Consider the following 19,075-nt stretch of genomic DNA (forward strand, 5'->3'; position numbering starts at 1 on the left):
TCCCCAGCACCTGTATAATATCTGCGAACATAATAAGTGTTCATTAAATAGTTGTTGAATATGTGAATGAATCTTCATTTTACAGATGAGGGATCTGAGGATTAGAGAAGGTACGTAACTGACTCCAGTCATATAGCATGAAATGACGGAAAGGGTTTCAAAACCAGGCAGCTTGGGGTGGCCGGTTAGCTCAGTTGGTTAGAGCGTGGTGCTAGTAGCACCAAGGTTGCCGGATCGATCCCCACATGGGCCACTGTGAGCTGCGCCCTGTGGGCAGCTTGACTGCAGAGCCCCCACCATTAATTTCTGTGTCAGAAGAAGGCATATTGTAATGGACAGACAAAACAATGAATGTCTACTTTAGTTGACAGCTCGCTGAGCACTGGCCATGGTAACAGGTCTTGTGTTCATTTTGGGCTTTGTTGACGGGTGAGAAGACCCCGTCCAGTCCACATGACTGAGAGGAGAGAAGGGATGTTTCACAAACAATAACCGGGAGCTGTCCGAGAAGAACTGGAAGGAGTGAGGACAAATAAGAAATGTCCTCCACGGGATTCTATTATGTTCCCCCAGCGCACTGAGAGGCTACGCATACTTTCCCTACAGAGGCCATCGTTTTGTCACTGTCTTTTGCAATTCACTTCAAATTTGGGAATGGAATTTGGAATGAAGTTGTGGGGACAGCTGGCATCAAGATAATTGCTAAATGTGAAGTCTGACAGCACAGACTGACAGTTGTGAGAATATGGTAATATTTTCTACTTTAATAGATGCAAAATCATGGATGGACAGGAGGTTGGGATTCTTTCCTCCCTTCTTAGTGTAAATGAGTCTCTTCATTATTCCAAAATTGTGTTTAGTATATATAGTAAGTGTTCTTTAGCTATTCTGTAAACTAGGATTAAAGGTTATAGCATTTTGTTTTTTTGGTATGTTTCTAAGAACATACATCTGTTTTTTAACTTGTGATTTTTATCTAGAAAAAAAAATATTGGTGATTTTGTCCATTAGCTGTCTGTCAGCTCATTGGCTGAAAAGTAATTTACTTTCCCTGAGGAAAGAGGAGAAAACCTCATTCTTCAGAAATGAAAAGTATAGTTAGAGGGGAAAGTTGTATATAATGGTAAAGTATGTGGGCAGGATTTGAGAGAGTCAACATTTCTTTCTGATGAGATCTGATTTACTCATGCATTGCATACATTCATTTGTCAAACATTAACTGAACATTTCTTAGATATAAAAATAAGGATCAAATAGAATAGCAAGGACCCAGGAATGAGAAGACGAGGGTTCTAATCCTGCCTCTGCCTCTTGGTAACTAATTTTGGCAGAGGCAGGTATCCTTTATGAGTCGTGGCCCCTCCTTGGCTTTAAGGTGGGGATAATGGAATCTGACCTGCCTGTCTTTCAGAAGTATGGTAAGCATTGAAAGAGTTGTGTAAATTATACTTCTGCAAATAAATGTTAAATATTGTTTCCTACTGTTCTATGCATGGAACTGCTTTCTATAGAAGATTTAAAAAAATTAACCATTCTTTTTACTGTACTTTGGCTTACCAGTCCATTTCCTGGAATCAATGTTTTTGCAATACTTAGTTTTTTTAGTGCAGTTTTAGATTTACAACAAAATTGAGAGGAAGTGCAGAGATTTTCCATGTACGCTCTGCCCCCACACGTACATAGCCTCCCCCAGTGTCAATCTCACTCACCAAAATGGAACTTTTTTTTTTTAACCAAGTATGAACCTACATTGACAATTCATAGTCACTCCAAGTCCATTGCTTTATTTTAGGGGGTTCACTCTTGGCGTTGTACAATTGTGTAATGACATATGTCATACAGAGTATTTTCATTGACCTAAAAATCCTCTGTGCTCTGCCAGTTCCCCCCTTCCCCTAGCAACCACTGATCTTATTATCACCATAGTTTTGCCTTTTCCAGAATGTCATACAGTTGGAATCATACAGTATGTAGGCTTTTTAGATTGGCAACTTTTACTTAGTAATATGCATTTAAGGTTGCTCTGTCTTTTCATGGTTGATAGATCATTTCTTTTTAGTGCTAATATTCCATTGTCTGGATGGACTACAGTTTATCCATTCACCTACTGAAGGACATCTTGGTCACTCCCAACTTTTGGCAATTATGAATAAAGCTGCTGTAAACATCTGTGTGCAGGTTTTTGTGTGGACATAAGTTCCTTTGGATAAATACCAGGGAGGGTGATTGCTGGATCTTATGGTAAGAGTATGTTTAGTATTATAAGAAACTGCCAAGCTGTCTTCCAAAGTGGCTGTACCATTTTACATTATCACTAGCTATATATGAGAGTTCCTGTTACTCCACATACCTGCCAGAATTTGGTGCTGTCAGTGTTCTGGATTTTGGCCATTCTAGTTGATGTGTAGTAGGTTCGCACTGTTATTTTAATGTGCATTTCCCTGATGACATATGATGTGGAGCATCTTTTCACATGCTTATTTGCCATCTGTATATTTTCTTTGGTGAGGTATCTGTTGAAGTCTTTGGCTCACTTTTTAATTGGGTTTTTTGTTTCCTTATTGTTGAGGTTTAAGAATTCTTCATATATTTTGGGTAACAGTCCTTTATCAGATGCTTCTTATGCAAATATTTTCTCCAGTCTGGGTTTGTCTTAGTCTCTTGACATTGCCTTTCATAGAGCAGAAGATTTTTATTTTAATGAAGTCTAGCTTATTAATTATTTCTTTCATGGATCATGTCTTTGATGGTATATCTAAAAAGCCTTCAGAACCATGACAGGTCATTTCTCCTATGTTATTTTCTAGGAGTTTTATAGTTTTACATTTAGGTTTGTGATCCATTTTGAGTTAATTTTTGTGACGAGTACAAGGTCTGTATCTGGAATTGTATTTTTGCACGTGGATGTCCAGTTGTTCCAGCACCATCTGTTGAAGAGGCTATCTTTGCTCCATTGTATTGCCTTTGCACCTTTGCCAAAGATCAGTTTACTGTATTTATAAGGCTCTATTTCTGGGCTCTTTATGCTGTTCCATTGCTCTGTTGGTCTATGCTTTTGCCTATATCACACTGCCTTGATTACTACAGATTTATAGTAACTCTTGAAATAAGGTGACATCAGTCCGCCAACTTTGTTCTTCAATATTGTGTTGGCTCTTCTCTGTCTTTTGCCTCTTTAAACTTTAGAATCAGTGTCTTGGTATCTACAATATAGCTTGCTGGGATTTTGATTTTGATTGCATTAAATCTACAGAGCAAGTTAGGAAGAACTGACATCATGACACTATTGAGTCTTTCTATCCATGAATAGAACCTCTAACTATTTAGTTGTTTTTTTTATTTCATTCATCAGAATTTTGTAGTTTTCTTCAGGTAAATCTTGTACATTTTTGTTAGATTTATATCTAATGTAAATGGTATTGTGTGTTTAATTTCAAATTCTACTTGTTTATTGCTGGTATATAGGAAAAAGATTAACCTTGTATCCTGTAACCTTGCTATAATCGCTTATTAGTTCCAGGATTTTCTTTTTTTTTGGTTGATTATTTTGGGTTTTTCTACATAGATGATCATCATATCATCTGCAAAAAAAGGACAGCTTTTTTATGTATATGTTAATCTTTATTATAATTCGTACATTAAAAATGGATATATTTAATAAAAGACATCTAGGCTCTCATGCTTCTCCTTTCTGTTCATTCAGTTGTATAGTTAGAAAATTTAGTTTATTTGAGAATGGTGAAAAAGGCCAAGTAATATCTTAGTTTTCTTATGACAGTTTTCACCTCACAGGCATTCTGAAAGGGTCTTTGGGCCTCCGAGGTCCAAGGCCCATACTGTCTTAACAGACATACCCAGACACAGTGCCTTCTGCAATTCCTTATACATTTCAGTGGGCCACTGGGCTAATGGAACATTCTATCACTCTACCTACTGGTTCTTAATTCGGTTCTGGGGCTACGCCTGAGAATTTGCATTTCCGTCTTCCTGTTCTCCTTTGATTTTATCTAAATGGCAGTTACTTATTTTCCAAAAATAGTATCATTTGTTTTACCAATTCTTCCTGCCAAATAAAGAACCCAAAGCATTGTAAACTGCCAAAAGTTAAGTGAGGCTTCTCTTCTCTCCTGAATGAAAACACAAAAACAAAAACAAAACAATACAACAATAAAAAAGATTAGATTCATAGTTATGATCTTACTTAAATTTTAAATTTTATTATATTAGATGTTTTCTGCATGGTTTGTCTCTTCAGTCATTGTCCATAGGACTCTGAGAAGCTGTAGGAATACATAGGTGCTACAAAGACAGTTTTATTTCTTCCTATCCTATCTGTACCTTTTATTTACTTTTATTGCCTTATTGCAGCAGCAAGGACTTTTGGTACAGTATTGAAAAGGAGTGGTGAGAAAGGACATCCTTCCCTTGTACCTGATCTTAGTGGCGAAGCTTCAAGTTACTCACCATTAAGTATGATGTTTACTGTAGATCTTTTTGTAGAGATTTCTTTTTAGCAAGTTGAGAAAGTTCCTCTCTATTCCTAGTTTACAGAGAATTTTTATCATGAATAGGTATTGGATTTTGTCAAATGCTTTTTTTTCTGCATCTATTGATATGATCATATAATTTTTAATTTTTTAGCCTCTTGATATGATGGATTACATCAGTTGTAGATGATCCAACTAGGACTATATCTATTAAAAGAAACTGAGTCAATGAGATACCACCTCACTCTAGTCAGAATGGCTATCATCAATAAATCAACAAACAACAAGTGCTGGCGAGGATGTGGAGAAGAGGGATCCCTTGTGCATTGCTGGTGGGATTGCAGATCGGTGCAGCCACTATGGAAATCAGTATGGAGGTATCTCAAAAAACTGGAAATGGAACTACTTTATGACCCAACAATTTCACTCTTAGGTATCTATACATAGAAATCCAAAACACTAATTTGAAAAAATTTATGCACCACTATGTTTATCGCAGCACTATTCACAATAGCCAGGACATGGAAACAACCAAAATGCCCATCGGAAGATGGCTGGATTAAGAAACTGTGGTACATTTATACAATGGAGTAGTACTCAGCCATAAAGAAGAATGAAATCTTACCATTTGCAATGATATGTATGGACCTAGAGAAATATGCTAAGTGAAATAAGTAAGACGAAGAATGACAAATACCATATGATCTCACTTATATGTGGAATCTACAGAATAGAATAAATGAACAAACTAATCAGAAACAATCTCAGAGATACAGAGGAAAAACAGGGTTGCTAAATGCGAGGGGGGTGGGGATGAGGGAGAAGGTAAGGGGATTAGAAAGCACAATCAGTAACCACAAGATTGCCACGGGGATATGAAAGACAGTTTGGGGAATATAATCTATAACGTTGTAAAGATTTTATAGCGTATCCGCTGGACACTTGTCTTATTAGGGAAACCACTTCATGGATGGTGTAGATGCTGACCACTGTGCTGTACAGCTGAAGCTGAAGCTGAATAATAATGAATGCCAACTATAATTTTATATATATATATATATAGTTATAGGATGTGTAGTACAGCATAAGGAATAGAGCCAGTCGAACTGACTATATAACAATATATGATGTCAGAGGGGTAGTAGATTGGGGGAAAGGGATTATCACTTTGTGAGGGGTATAAATATCTAACTATTACATTGTTTTATACACCTGAAACTACTATTACTACTAATAAAAAAATAACCTTCCAAAACAGAAATCACCATGCCCAGCTGGGTTCACTGGTAAATTCTACCAAACATTTAAGGAAGAAATACCAATTCTTTACCATCTATTTTAGAATAGAAGCCGATGGAATACTTCCCAACTTATTCTCTGAAGCCAGCATTACCCTTATATCAAAACCAGACAAAGACATTACAAGAAAAGAAAACTATAGAACAATATCTCTCATGAACATAGATGCAAAAATCCTCAACTAAATATTAGCAAACTGAATTAAAAAACATATAAAAAGAATTATACACCATGACCAACTGGGATTTATTCCAAGTTTGCAAGGCTGGTTCAACACTGGGACAGAATGACTAGAATGGGCTGGAGTTGAATATTTCCCTCCTCCAGGTCAATTAGGATCCGGTAATACTCCAGCAGGTTAGGCTCTGGTTAACTAGTTTCCTGTGAGGGCAGACCTTGTTCAGGAGAACAGAATGCTCTGGTGTATTTCAAAATGGTTCCTTTCCCCGTCCTCTGTCAGAAGCCCAAGGGGGAATTTTCTTTGATATTTACTGTGGGAATCCGGTGGAGCTCCTGGAGGTAAATCTTACATTATTGTGTGTGTGTGTGTGTGTGTGTGTGTGTGTGTGTGTGTGTGTATTGGGGGGGGGCATGATAGGGTCCTCCTGGACTTTTTTTAATAGAAAATATAAAGCTAGTCATTTATTATTATTATTATTGAGATATAATGGGCATATAACACTGTATAAGTTTAAGGTGTACATCGTGTTGATTTGATACCTTTACATATTGCAATATGATTACTCTTAGTAGTGTTAGCTGACACCTTTTTCATGTCACATTTATCATTTCTTTTTTGTGTTGACAACAGTTAAGATTTAGTTTCTTCGCAATTTTGAAGTTTTTATAATACAGCGTTGTTGACTCTAATCACTACGTTGTACATTAGATATCCAGAACTTAATTTATCTACTAGTTTTAAGTTTGTGCCATTAAACATCACCTCCCCAATTCTCCTACTCTCAGCCCCTGCTAAGCACCATTTTACTCTGTTTTTACTAGTTTGGTTTTTTAGATTCCACATATAAATGATATCAACTAGTATTTGTTTTTCTCTCTTTGACTTATTGCAGGATCCATTCATGTTGTTGCAAATGGCAGGATTTCCTTCTTTCTCATGGCTGATAATGTTCCATTGCACATATATACCACATCTTTTTTTATCCATTCATCTGCTCGTGGACACTTAGGTAGTTTCCATATCTTGACTATTGTGAATAATGCTGCAGAAAACATGGATGTGCAGACAGCCTTTTGAGATACTGATTTTAGTTTATTTGGATATAAACCCATGGGTTGGATTATTGGATCCTCTAGTAGTTCAATTTTTAATTTTTTGAGAACTGCATCTCCATGCCGATTTACATTCCTACCAGCAGCGTGTAAGACTTTCCTTTTCTCCATATCCTTGCCAATATCTGTTACCTCTTGTGTTTTTGAGAACAGCCACCCTGGGAGTTTTCAATGCTCAGACTTGTTTACACTGAGCCTCCAGGAATTCCTCAATTGCAATTCAGTTTTCCTACCCCAGCACTGGGTCCCATGGCGGTTTCTGCTTGTGAATCTCTGCTCTGTTAAGCTGAGACCCCTTTATTCATCTGTCTCTCCAATCTTGGGGGAAGTGGTTTGCTCTGTGTCTTCCCCTCTCTTACGGATCCAAGAACAGCTGTTGATTTTTCCGTCTGTTCAGCTTTTTACTTGTTGTAAGGATGAAGTGGTGACTTCCAAGTTTCTTACATGTGGAACTGGAAACTGGAACTGTCCCTAGAATCATTTTAAGACTTCTTTTATGATTTAAAGTGCTTTGAAATCCCCATAAGATAGGTTATAAATAGCAAGGGCATTATTATTGTTTACTTCTTGTACATTCTTACTTATTTCCTAAAGCAGAAGTTCTAGGAGAAGTTAGTTTGGCTTCTTTATAGTCTTGCTATCAACTTACTATATGATCTAGTACTCCCACTACTAAGTATCTACCCAAGTGAAATGAAAACGTAACATTCGTGAATGTTCATAGTAGCATTATTCATAATAGCCCAACCCTGAAAAAAATGCAAATGTCTGTGAACTGGTGAATGTACAAACAAAATGAGGTATAGTTCTACAACGGAATTCTATTTAACAGTAGAAGGAATGAACTACAGATACATGCTAAAACATGAACAAATTTCAAAAACATTACGTTCACTGCAAGGAGCTAGCTAGATGCAAAAGATGACATATTGTATGATTCTACTGAAGTGTAATGTTCATAGAAGGCAACTCTATAGAAGCAGAAAGCAGATGAATGGTTTTCCTTGGTGGGCGCAGTTTTTTTTTAATCTGTAGGTTTCCCTCTTTACCTTTTATTGTTCGGTGAACACTTACCTTTTTAGCCTTGGCTTTTTCTTGACTCACCTGATGCTAACATCTTCTCTACTGTTTCCCTGTTGCAGTCACTAAATGAAGCTTCTCTATTCCTGGTCACTACTTCTCCTTATAGCTTGCTTCTTTAACTATTGAATTTGGTTGTAAAGATTAAATCAGAATACGTATGTGAATAACTGAGCGTGATTTCTAGCATGTGACTATTTAAATAAATGGTATGTGTATTGTGAATCAGAATCATAGGACACACAAACATGCACACACACGCACACGGAGGGGTGGGTGGAGAGAGATTTTTTCAAGGAATTGGCTCATGCAATTGTAGGAGCTGGGTAGGCAGGCTGGAAACTCAGGCAGGGTTTCTATGTTACGGTCTAGAGGCTGACTTTCTTCTTCTGGAAACCTCAGTGTTTTCTCTTAAGGCAATATACTGATTGGATGAAGCCAATCCACATTATGGGGGGTAAACTGCTTTACTAAAAGTCTGATTTAAATGTTAATATCATTTTAAAAATACCTTCCCAGCAGCATCTAGACTGGTGTTTAAACAACTAGGTACCGTAGCCTAGCCAAGTTGACACATAAAATTAACCATCACAGTATCTAGTATTATTCTCGCTCCAGGTTTAATTTTCTTTACTCAACTTGGAGTTAACCAGGCCCAGGTTTTTTGTATCACTTGGGGAGAAGAGCTCAGAGAAAGGACATTCAGCAGAAATCAGGCTCTGATGAGCTAGGCAAATGGTTCTCAACCATGGCAATTCCCAGCCCAGAATGCACATTAGAATAATCTGGGGAGGTTTAAAACTATGCGAGAGTGGGTTCTGTCATGTGCCAGTGAGAGCCAGGTGAGTCCAATGGGTTTGGGCTGAGAGCCTCTGCACTAGATACAGCCTAGTTCCTTGCTGCTTGAGCATCACCTGGAAGCTTGTTAAAATGCACCTCAGCCCCACGCAGAGCAAGGTTCTGGAAGAGTTCAAGATGTGCCACAATTTCATTCTGGTATTTGGGTTCTGTTTTTAATATGTTTGGCAAACTACTAAAATTTTGTAAGATGACTGAACTTTGGTTCATTGTGGATACTATTAATAAGTGATTTTATCAGAAGGGTTTCCTCTTTTTACACACCATGGCAGTGTATTTGTTTTGAGTTATATTTGAAAGGAAATATTGTTAGTGTTTTAGTAAGTACTCTGCCTTGAGTGTGGTCTTTCTTAGCAAGCAGAGTCATCATATGGATTTGGGGGAAATGAGTGTTTGAAATGTCCTTAGACCTTCTTTAGGTGACAAACAGTTGCATTTAGAATTTATAGTGTTAGAAAAATGACTGTTGGTTGATTTGGGATCTTTAAGCAAAAAGGTCTTTCTTGAAATAAGAAATATCCAAAGTCAGTGAGACATATACAGGAAAGACTCGTTTTTCTAAACCTTACTTCTTAGAGACGTTAATGGTTCTGGAAACTCATCATGGATAAGAGGTAGGCTGCCCTAGGCCATCCTATACTGTGACATTTACGTGCTTGGGAATCTTAGACAAATCAATTACCTTTCTGATGCTCAGTTTCCTTATTTTAAAGTAGGGTCACACAACCTGCCTCACATGGTTTTTCGTAAGAATGAAAATAATGACCTGTGTGAAATGTTTGGTCCAGAGTAAGTGCTTAGCAATGCTTCTTCTCTAGAGTGCGCCTGGGGATATGGGCAGGGGAAGCGTCCATTTGTAGTGGTTGAAACCAGCACTGAGTTCTTATCATGGTTATTCTTGCACATAATTATAAAGCAAACTTACTGTTTAACAAGAAAATAAATTTTGGTTTACAAGTCAGACTCTGGTGTCTTTTGCCCAGGGGAGACATTTCTCAAGGGCTGGAACTTTAGTGCTAAGAGACCAAATCCTATACTGACCAAATCCTATCCTATGCTGAAATCAATGAGATATTTTATCAAAAAAGGGTGCAATTTAAAACAACTAGTTGTTTTTTTTTTCCTATTACATAACTACCCTTCTGGTCTAGACTTCAAGCCTGTCCAGTAATACATTAGCATGAGGAAATGTCTACCTCCCCTGCCTTGGAATCCCAAATTATTTTAGTGAGATCCATAGACTCCCCTGCAGAAAATGGTCAGGGGACTCTGATGTAGTGAATTACATTTGTGTTAGTGAAAAAAATCTTTCATAGTACTTAGACTCTGTTGGCATATGTCTTTGCTTTTTGCCTACATATTTCCATGCAATGCAGATAAGACACTTATAAGTGTATTTCTGGTGCTGATTATTTTATAAAGGAATATTTAGGGTCAGTGCCCCTGCCTATTTCCACTTCTCATTTTCTGTTCTCTCTTTATCAGTTTGAGGAAAGGGTGCTGTACATTTTGAGGAGGAACTTTTTTCACTTGAGTTATTACCTAGGGCAAGACATATTTTGTCTTTTTTTTTTTTTAAATCTAACAAAAAGTCACCTTTCTGTGACTTCCCTTGTGATACTGTGTTACATCGTTTTGGTTTCAAGGAACACAACCTTAAGTCATCCATTTTAAGGGAAAAAAAAAAGATTGTAAAGAGGAATGTGGATTGGAACTAGAAGGTATCTGGATCTCTTAAAGCTGTAGGAATTCATTTCTCTTTTACCACCTCTGGGGTCATATAGCACATAACAGACAGGCAATCATTAATATTTGTGGAATGGATTAATTGCTTTTTTCCATGTTACCTCTGGTTCTCTATCCATGTCTGCTTCATTATCCTCTTGTTATTAACTGGTCACTGTCTCTATTAGGATGAATTCCATAGAAAGCAAAATGACTGGTTTAACGAATCATAATTGATCCACTATTTGGGTCCATCAGACTATGCATTCAGAGGGGTCATACTTGAGTCAAGTGTCCACCTTGGGCTAATGAGTGAGCACCAGCTTAAATCTGCTTTACTGGTCGTGGGGTTTATGGTGGGGATGGTGGGCAGTGGAACTAACATGTCTGCTGCATAAGTTTAACTCGAGCTTAAATTAATAGGGACATAGGCTGGGGAAGAGAAGGAAAAGAGAAATTAACTTTGAGTGGCTATTAATTGTAGGGCACATTGTTAGATCTTTCATGTATCATTTAACCTCTTAATGGAACTATATTATACATTTAATATTTTAATTTTAAGTGTGATAAAAGTTCATCTCAGTGATGTTAACTAATCTTCTGTAAAGTCGCTGGACAATGAGCTCTAATGTGACTTTTGGAGCAAAAATTAGTATAAGACCTGGTCTTATTTTACTATAAGACTGGGTATAATATAATATGATATGATATAATGTAATATAGTATAATGTAATATAACATAATGCCGGGTCTTATTTTACTATAAGATAAATAAGTATCTTATTTTACTATAAGGTAAATTTATATATTATATAAATACTTATATAATGTAAGACCAGGTCTTATATTAATTTTTGCTCCAAAAGATGCGTTAGAGCTGATGGTCCGGCTAGGTCTTATTTTCGGGGAAACGGTATGCAGTGAAGTCTGGGATGTAAATCTAAGTCTCTTTGCCTCTAAATATCTCATTTTGTTAAACTATACTGCTCCAGAAGTGGTTTATCCAATGCCAATGGAAACACAATGCAAACCACATATGTAATTTTAAATTTTCAAGTAACTGCATTAAAAAAGTAAAAAGAAACAGGTGAAATTAATTTAAATATATTAATCTAATGTATCTAAAATATCATTTCAACATGTAATCAGTATAAACTGATTAGTATTACTAATGATGTATTATACATTCTTTATTGTACCAAATATTCGATATCCGGTGTGTGTTTTATACCTACAGAACCTGTTGATTTGGATTAGGCAGATTCTAGGTGCTCAGTAGCCACATGTGATTAGTGGCTACCATACTGGACAGCATTGCAGTAGAGGGAATGCCCATCTACCCATTTAGTAGTGTTAGGATCTGCACTGAGCCTTTCAGTGACTGATTTATTAAATAGGGGGTGTTAATACCTTACATACTTGGACCGTGTAGGGCCAGGTTTGAAGATCTAACATGTCTCTCTGGGTATTTACGTTGGGGAGCATCCATGATTGAGTTCCAGCTAATTAATACTCCTAGATGTGTCACTATGTGTAATCTATAGGTCATGCTTTGAGTTTCTTAAAAGTCAAATTTTTAATATTTTTGACACTTTTTATCAAAAAAAAAAAAGATTTGTTTCCTGAGTGCTTTTCTGTGTGTATATTTGGCTGTATACCCAACGGTGTGTTCCTAACAATGATCTAATTACCAACTAATTTGTTAATGTAACTTATGGATATACAGCATGTCTGTCACATTGTCATTTTTGTCAGTTTCAGTTAATGCTAATTATTACAAATGAAGAAAAGTTAGTAAACATGTAACCATAGGCGTAATCTAATATTTGCTATCTTTTGATGGACATTTACCAGGGAACTTTGTTGATGGTATGTATATTATATACATTACATTATGGTGTGTGTATAAATATATATATATATGTGTATGTAATGTGTGTATATATATATATACACGTATGCCTACATATAGACACATGCATATATGTATGTACATAGACAGTGAGTAAGATAAAAACTAAGATATGTGTGTATATACAAGGTTTGACAATTAAGTTCTCGAACTTGTTGCCATGATATGGCTAACTTTTTTTGATATCAGAGGGATTAATTATTCATTATGAATTTGTACCAACTGGACAAACAGGGAACCAAGTTTATTATTTGGAAGTGCTGAAAAGGCTGCATGAAAAAGTTAGACCACCTGAACTTTTCGCCAACAATTCTTGGCTCTTGCCATCAGACAATGCACCAGCTCACAGGGCACTCTCTGTGAGGGAGTTTTTAGCCAGTAAACAAATAATTATGTTGGAACACCTTCCCTACTCACCTGACCTGGCCCCCAATGACTTCTTTCTTTACCCAAAGATGAAGGAAATATTGAAAGGAAGACATTTTGATGACATTCGGGACATCAAGGGTAATACGATCGCAGTTTTGATGGCCGTTCCAGTAAAAGAGTTCCAAAATTGCTTTGAAGGGTAGACTAGGTGCTGGTGTTAGTGCATAGCTTCCCAAGGGAAGTCCTTCAAAGGTGACCGTAGTGATATTCAGCAGTGAAGTATGTAGCACCTTTTCTAGGATGTGTTTGCGATCTTAATTGTCTGACCTCGGGTAGTATTTTGTGCTGGTGTTTTTGACTTCACATAACTGAAGTCTGTGTTCACATAATTCATCTGTGTTGTGTGTATCAGTAATTCATTTTTATTGGTGAATGGTACCCTTTTGTAGGGTGTACCACAATTTGTTTTTTCATTTACCAGTTTAAGGACATTTGCTTTTTTTCTTCTGTTTTTGGTATTTATGAATAAAGCTACTATAAATATTCACATATAAGCTTGTGTGAAAATAAATATTTATTTCTCTTGGGTAAACACCTAAAAGGGGAATTGCTGGGCATATGATAAGTGTAACTTTATGGTATGCTTAACTTAATTGGAAACTTCCAAATTGTTTTTCAAAGTGGCTGTACTCATTTTCATTCCCACCAGCAAGATCTGACAGTTTCAGTCACTCTACATCCTTGTTAGCACTTGGAATTGTCAGGTGTTTTTTTCTCATTCTAATATATGTGTGTAATGCCACCTCATTGTGAATTTATTTTCATTTGCATTTTTCCAGTGACAATGATGTTGAGCATCTTTTCATGCACTTATTTAACATCTGTGTATCTTTTTTTGTGCAGTTATCTCCTCAAATCTTTTGTCCATTTTTTAAGATGACCTTTTTTGTTTGTTTGTTTTCTTGTTGAGTTTAGGAGTTCTTTATATTCTGGATACAAGTCCTTTGTCTAATATATGATTTACAGATTTTTTTCCACTCTATAGCTGATACTGTCATTGTCTTAATAGTGTCTTTGCAGAGCAAAAGTTTTTCATTTTGATGAAGTCCTGTTGTTCAAAAAAATATTTATGGATCATGTTTTTGATGTATATCTGCCTAAATCAAAGTTACAAAGATTTTTACCAATGATTTTTTTCTAAAAACTATATTTAATAGTTTTATGTTTTACATTCAGGTCTATGACGTATTTTGAGTTATGTTTTCTATAAGATATGAAACATAGTTTGAGGTTGTTTTTTTTTTGCCTTTTTTTTTTTTCTTAGCAATATCCATTTGTTCTAGTACCTCTTATGGTAAAAGACTGTCATTTTTCCATTGATTTGCCATTTTTCCATTGATTTGCCTTTGTACCATTGTCAAAAATCAATTGATCATACTTATGTGGGCCTATTTTTGTACTTTATTTATACATTTATTTATTTATTTATTGAAAACTCTCTTAAACAATACTATATTTTTTTCTATTAACTATCAAACATATTTTAAAGAAGTGAAGATGGAAGAAGACTATATTTACCCAGAAATTTACTATTTCTATTGTTCTTTCTTTATTTCTGATGTTCCAAGTTTTCTTCTGGTATCATCTCCTCTGTCTGAAAAACTTCCTTTTAACAATTCTTTTCGAGAAATCTGTTGTTAATGGATTCTCTTAGTTTTTCTTCATTTAAGAATGTCTATTTCATCTTTATTCCTGAAGAATTTTTTCACTGTAGAATTCTGGTTTGAACATTCTTTTCTTTTAGTGCTTTAAAAATGTGTGCCACTTCTTCTGGCCTCCAAGATTTCTGATGAAGTATCCTCAGCCTTTGAAATCATTGAATCCCTGTAAGTAATGCATCATTTTTCTTTGAATACTTTTAATATATTTTGTCTTTAATTTTCAGAAGTTTGTCTTATGTCTAGGCATTAATATCTCTGGGTTTATTCTAGGGGTTCACTGAGCTTTTTGAATCTCTGGGTTTATGTCCTTTGCCAAATTTGTAAGGATTTTTAAAAATTTTTTTTTATTAGTTTCAGGTGTACAAAACAACACACTGATTAGAATTTATATACCTCACCAAGTAATAACCCCAATAAGTCTATTACCAATCTGACACTGTACATAGTTATTTGAATGTTATTGACTATATTCCCTATGGTGTACTATATATCCCTGTGACTATTTTTTAAAAATTATAGTTGACATTCAATATGATTTTATATTAGTTTCATTCAGGTATACAGCATAGTGGTTAGACATTTATATAATTTATGAAGTGATCCCCCCGATAAGTCTGTTACCCATATGACATTATACATGATTTAAAAAATATTATTGACTACAGTATATTCCCCATACTGTATTTCACATCCCTGTGACTCTTCTGTAACTACCAATTTGTACTTTTTAATTCCTTCGCCTTTCTCACCTTTCCCCTTAACCCTCCCCTACATCTGGTAACCATGAGTTTGTTCTCTGTATCTATGGGTCTCTTTCTGTTTTGTTTGTTCATTTATTCTGTTCTTTAGATTCCACATACAAGTGAAATCATATGATATTTGTCTTTCTCAAACAATTGGATAAAGAAATTATGGTACATATATACAATGGAATATTATTCTGCCATAAAAAATGAAATCTTACCATTTGTGACAACACAGATGGACCAGAAGGTATTGTGCTAAGTGAAATAAGTCAGACTGAGAAAGACAAATACCATATGATCTCACTTGTATGTGGAATCTAGAGAACAAAATAAATAAACAAAACAAACAAACCCATAGATATAGAGAATAAATCTAGAAAGTTTTTAGCCGTTATTTTTCAAGGTCAGTGCCATCTTGCAGGAGCCTGTGACCAAGTGGGAGTGGAGTGGAAAGGAGAGGAGTGGCCTTTGTTGTGACTCTTTTCTTCTCCCTATGGCCCAGTTACTGGGTTGATTGGCCATCGACCCTCAAACTGAGACTTGTCTCCTATTTAATTCTGGGGGGCTCTTGGCCAACATGAATGATGTAGAGAACAACTTCAAGGGCAGACTCTCACTCTCAGAAAATATCTCCAACGGGAACTTTTGCTCGTGTAAAATTGGAGAGCAGGTCAGGATCTTGCAGTCCATCAAGGGTTTCCAAACATTCTGTATCCCATTCTTGGTCAAGATCAAAATCCACCATTCATGTGCAGGAGGCATTCTTATAGATGTTACACGTGATCCAGAAGGCATTCTCACTCTCATAGGACACGATCTTGAAGTAGGTCATATATACCAGAATCCCAGCATGGAAGACCCGAAGTTGTTCTGCAGACTCTAACCAGAGGAAACATACAGGCAGCAGAGTGAATTCAGAAACCAACTTGTTTTGGAATGTCTGGCCTCAGTTTGTACACAACAGAGAGAGGGGTCTTCATGAAGTACTTTTTCCATATGGACCATGAGTGGTGTCAGTATGGTTTATGATCAGTGAACTGGACAATCAAGAGAGTTTGCTTCTGTTTATTTTGAGAGAATGGATTACTCAAAGGAGGCTATGGAAAGGGCAAATGGAATGGAGCTGGACGGTAGAAGAATTCCTGTGGATTACTCTGTCACCAAGAGAGCGCACACACATTATATCAGGTGTCTACATGGACAGACCAACTCATGGTGGCGGTGGTGGAGGAGGCAGACGTCAGATTCTTACTATGATAGAGGATATGAGCGGGGTTATGACAGATTTGAAGACTATGAGTACCAGCGCAGATCACTTTCTCCTTACTGCAGTTAATACGGATCATGATCAAGATCTCATTCCTGCAGCCCAAGATGCTATTGATAAACAGACTGGTAGCAGTTGAGGACATCTTTATCTCTTTCTTTTTCTCTCTTTTGTTGTTTAATTCTGGATTTCCCTAAACTTCTAATCCTTCCTACATCTTTTTTTAATTAAAGTTTATTGGGGTGACAATTGTTAGTAAAGTTACATAGATTTCAGGTGTACAATTCTGTATTACATCACCTCTATATCACATCGTGTGTTCACCACCCAGAGTCAGTTCTCTTTCCATCACCATATATTTGATCCCCTTTACCCTTATCTACCACCCCCACCCCCTTACCCTCTGGTACCCACTAAACTGTTGTCTGTGGCTATGAGTTTTTGTTTCTTCATTTGTTTGTCTTGTGCTTTTGTTGTTTTCAGTTTTATATACCACATATCAGTGAAATCAAAGTAGTTTTCTACTTTTTCTGTCTGACTTATTTCACTTAGCATTATAATCTCAAGATCCATCCATGTTGTTGCAAATGGTACTATTTCATCTTTTCTTATGGCAGAATAGTATTCCACTGTGTATGTTTACCACAACTTCTTTATCCAGTCATCTGTCGAAGGACACTCGTTGTTTCCATGTCTTGGCCACTGTAAGTAAAGCTTCAATGAACATTGGAGCACATATGTTTTTATGGATAAATGTTTTCAGATTTTTGGATGGATACCCAGGAGAGGGATTGCTGGATCATATGGTAATTCTATTCTTAATTTTTTTAGGAACCTCTACACTGCCTTCCATAGCGGCTGCACCAATCTGCATTCCCACCAATACATGATGGTTCCTTTCTCTCCACAGCCTCTCCAACACATGTTATTATTTGTCTTGTTGATGATAGCCATTCTAACTGGTGTGAGGTGATATCTCATTGTGGTTTTTATTTGCATTTCTCTGATGATTAGGGTTGTTGAATAATTTTTCATGTCTATTTGCCATTTGTATGTCTTCTTTCAGGTCCTCTACCCATTTTTTAATTGGATTGTTTGTTTTTTTGTTGTTGTTGAGTTGTATGAGTTCCCTATATATTTTGGTTATTAGTCCCTTATTGGAGGCGTCATTTGCAAAAATCTTCTCCCATTCTGTTGGTTGCCTCTTTATTTTGTCGATGGTTTCTTTTGCTGTGCAGAAGCTTTTAAGTTTGATATAGTCCCATTGATTTATTTTAGGTTTTACTTCCCTTGCCTTTGAGGTCAAAAATGCTCTTTGAACCCAAGGTCCATAATTTTAGTACCTATGTTTTCTTCAATGCATTTTATTGTTTCACGTCCTTTGTTTAGGTCTTTGATCCATTTTGAGTTAATTTTGGTTACATGGTGACAGCAGTCTAGTTTCATTCTTTTGCACGTGGCTTTCCAATTCTTCCTTCCATAGCGACTGCACCAATCTGTATTCCCACCAACAGTGTATGAGGGTGCCTTTTTCTCCACAATCTCTGCAACACTTATTACTATTTGTCTTGTTGATGATAGCCATTCTAACTGGGGAGAGGTGATATCTCATTGTGGTTTTTATTTGCATTTCTCTGATGATTAGTGATGTTGAACATTTTTTCATATGTCTATATGCCATTTATATTTCCTCTTTGGAGAAATGTCTCTTGAGGTCCTCTGCCCATTTTTCAATTGGGTGTTTTGTGTTTTTTTGTTGTTGAGTTGTATGAATTCCTTGTATATTTTGGATATTAGCCCCTTATAGGAGGTGTTGTTTGCAAAAATCTTCTCCCACTCAGTTGGTTGCCTCTTTATTTTGTCGATAGTTTCTTTTGCTGTGCAGAAGCTTTTAAGTTTCATATAGTCCCATTCGTTTATTTTAGCTTTTATTTCCCTTGCCTTTGGAGTCAAATTCATAAAATGCTCTTTGAACCCGAGGTCCATAAGTTTAGTACCTGTCTTTTCTTCTATGCAGTTTATTGTGTCAGGTCTTATGCTTAAATCTTTGACCCATTTTGAATTAATTTTGGTATATGGTGACAGCAGTCCAGTTTCATTCTTTTGCACGTGGCTATCCAGTTCTCCCAGCACCATTTATTGAAGAGGCTGTCTTTTCTCCATTGTGTGTTTTTTGCTTTTTTGTCAAAAATTATCTGTCCATATTTATGTGGTTTTATTTCTGGGTTCTCAATTCTATTCTATTGGTCTATGTGTCTGTTTTTCTGCCAATACCATGCTGTTTTGATTCTTGTAGCCCTGTAGTACAAGCTAAAGTC

General features: G+C 36.3%; 1 protein-coding gene and 1 pseudogene across 5 annotated transcripts in view; both read left to right on the forward strand.

The window, feature by feature from the left end:
• Positions 1-19,075, forward strand: part of ANKS1B (ankyrin repeat and sterile alpha motif domain containing 1B) — a 914,119-nt gene that overhangs the window by 54,381 nt on the left and 840,663 nt on the right. The gene's annotated exons all lie outside the window — the stretch shown is intronic.
• On the forward strand, positions 16,068-16,874 carry LOC117029437 (transformer-2 protein homolog alpha-like; annotated as a pseudogene).

Source organism: Rhinolophus ferrumequinum, chromosome 10 (assembly GCF_004115265.2).
Source record: "Rhinolophus ferrumequinum isolate MPI-CBG mRhiFer1 chromosome 10, mRhiFer1_v1.p, whole genome shotgun sequence".
In the NCBI taxonomy this organism is placed as follows: domain Eukaryota; kingdom Metazoa; phylum Chordata; class Mammalia; order Chiroptera; family Rhinolophidae; genus Rhinolophus; species Rhinolophus ferrumequinum.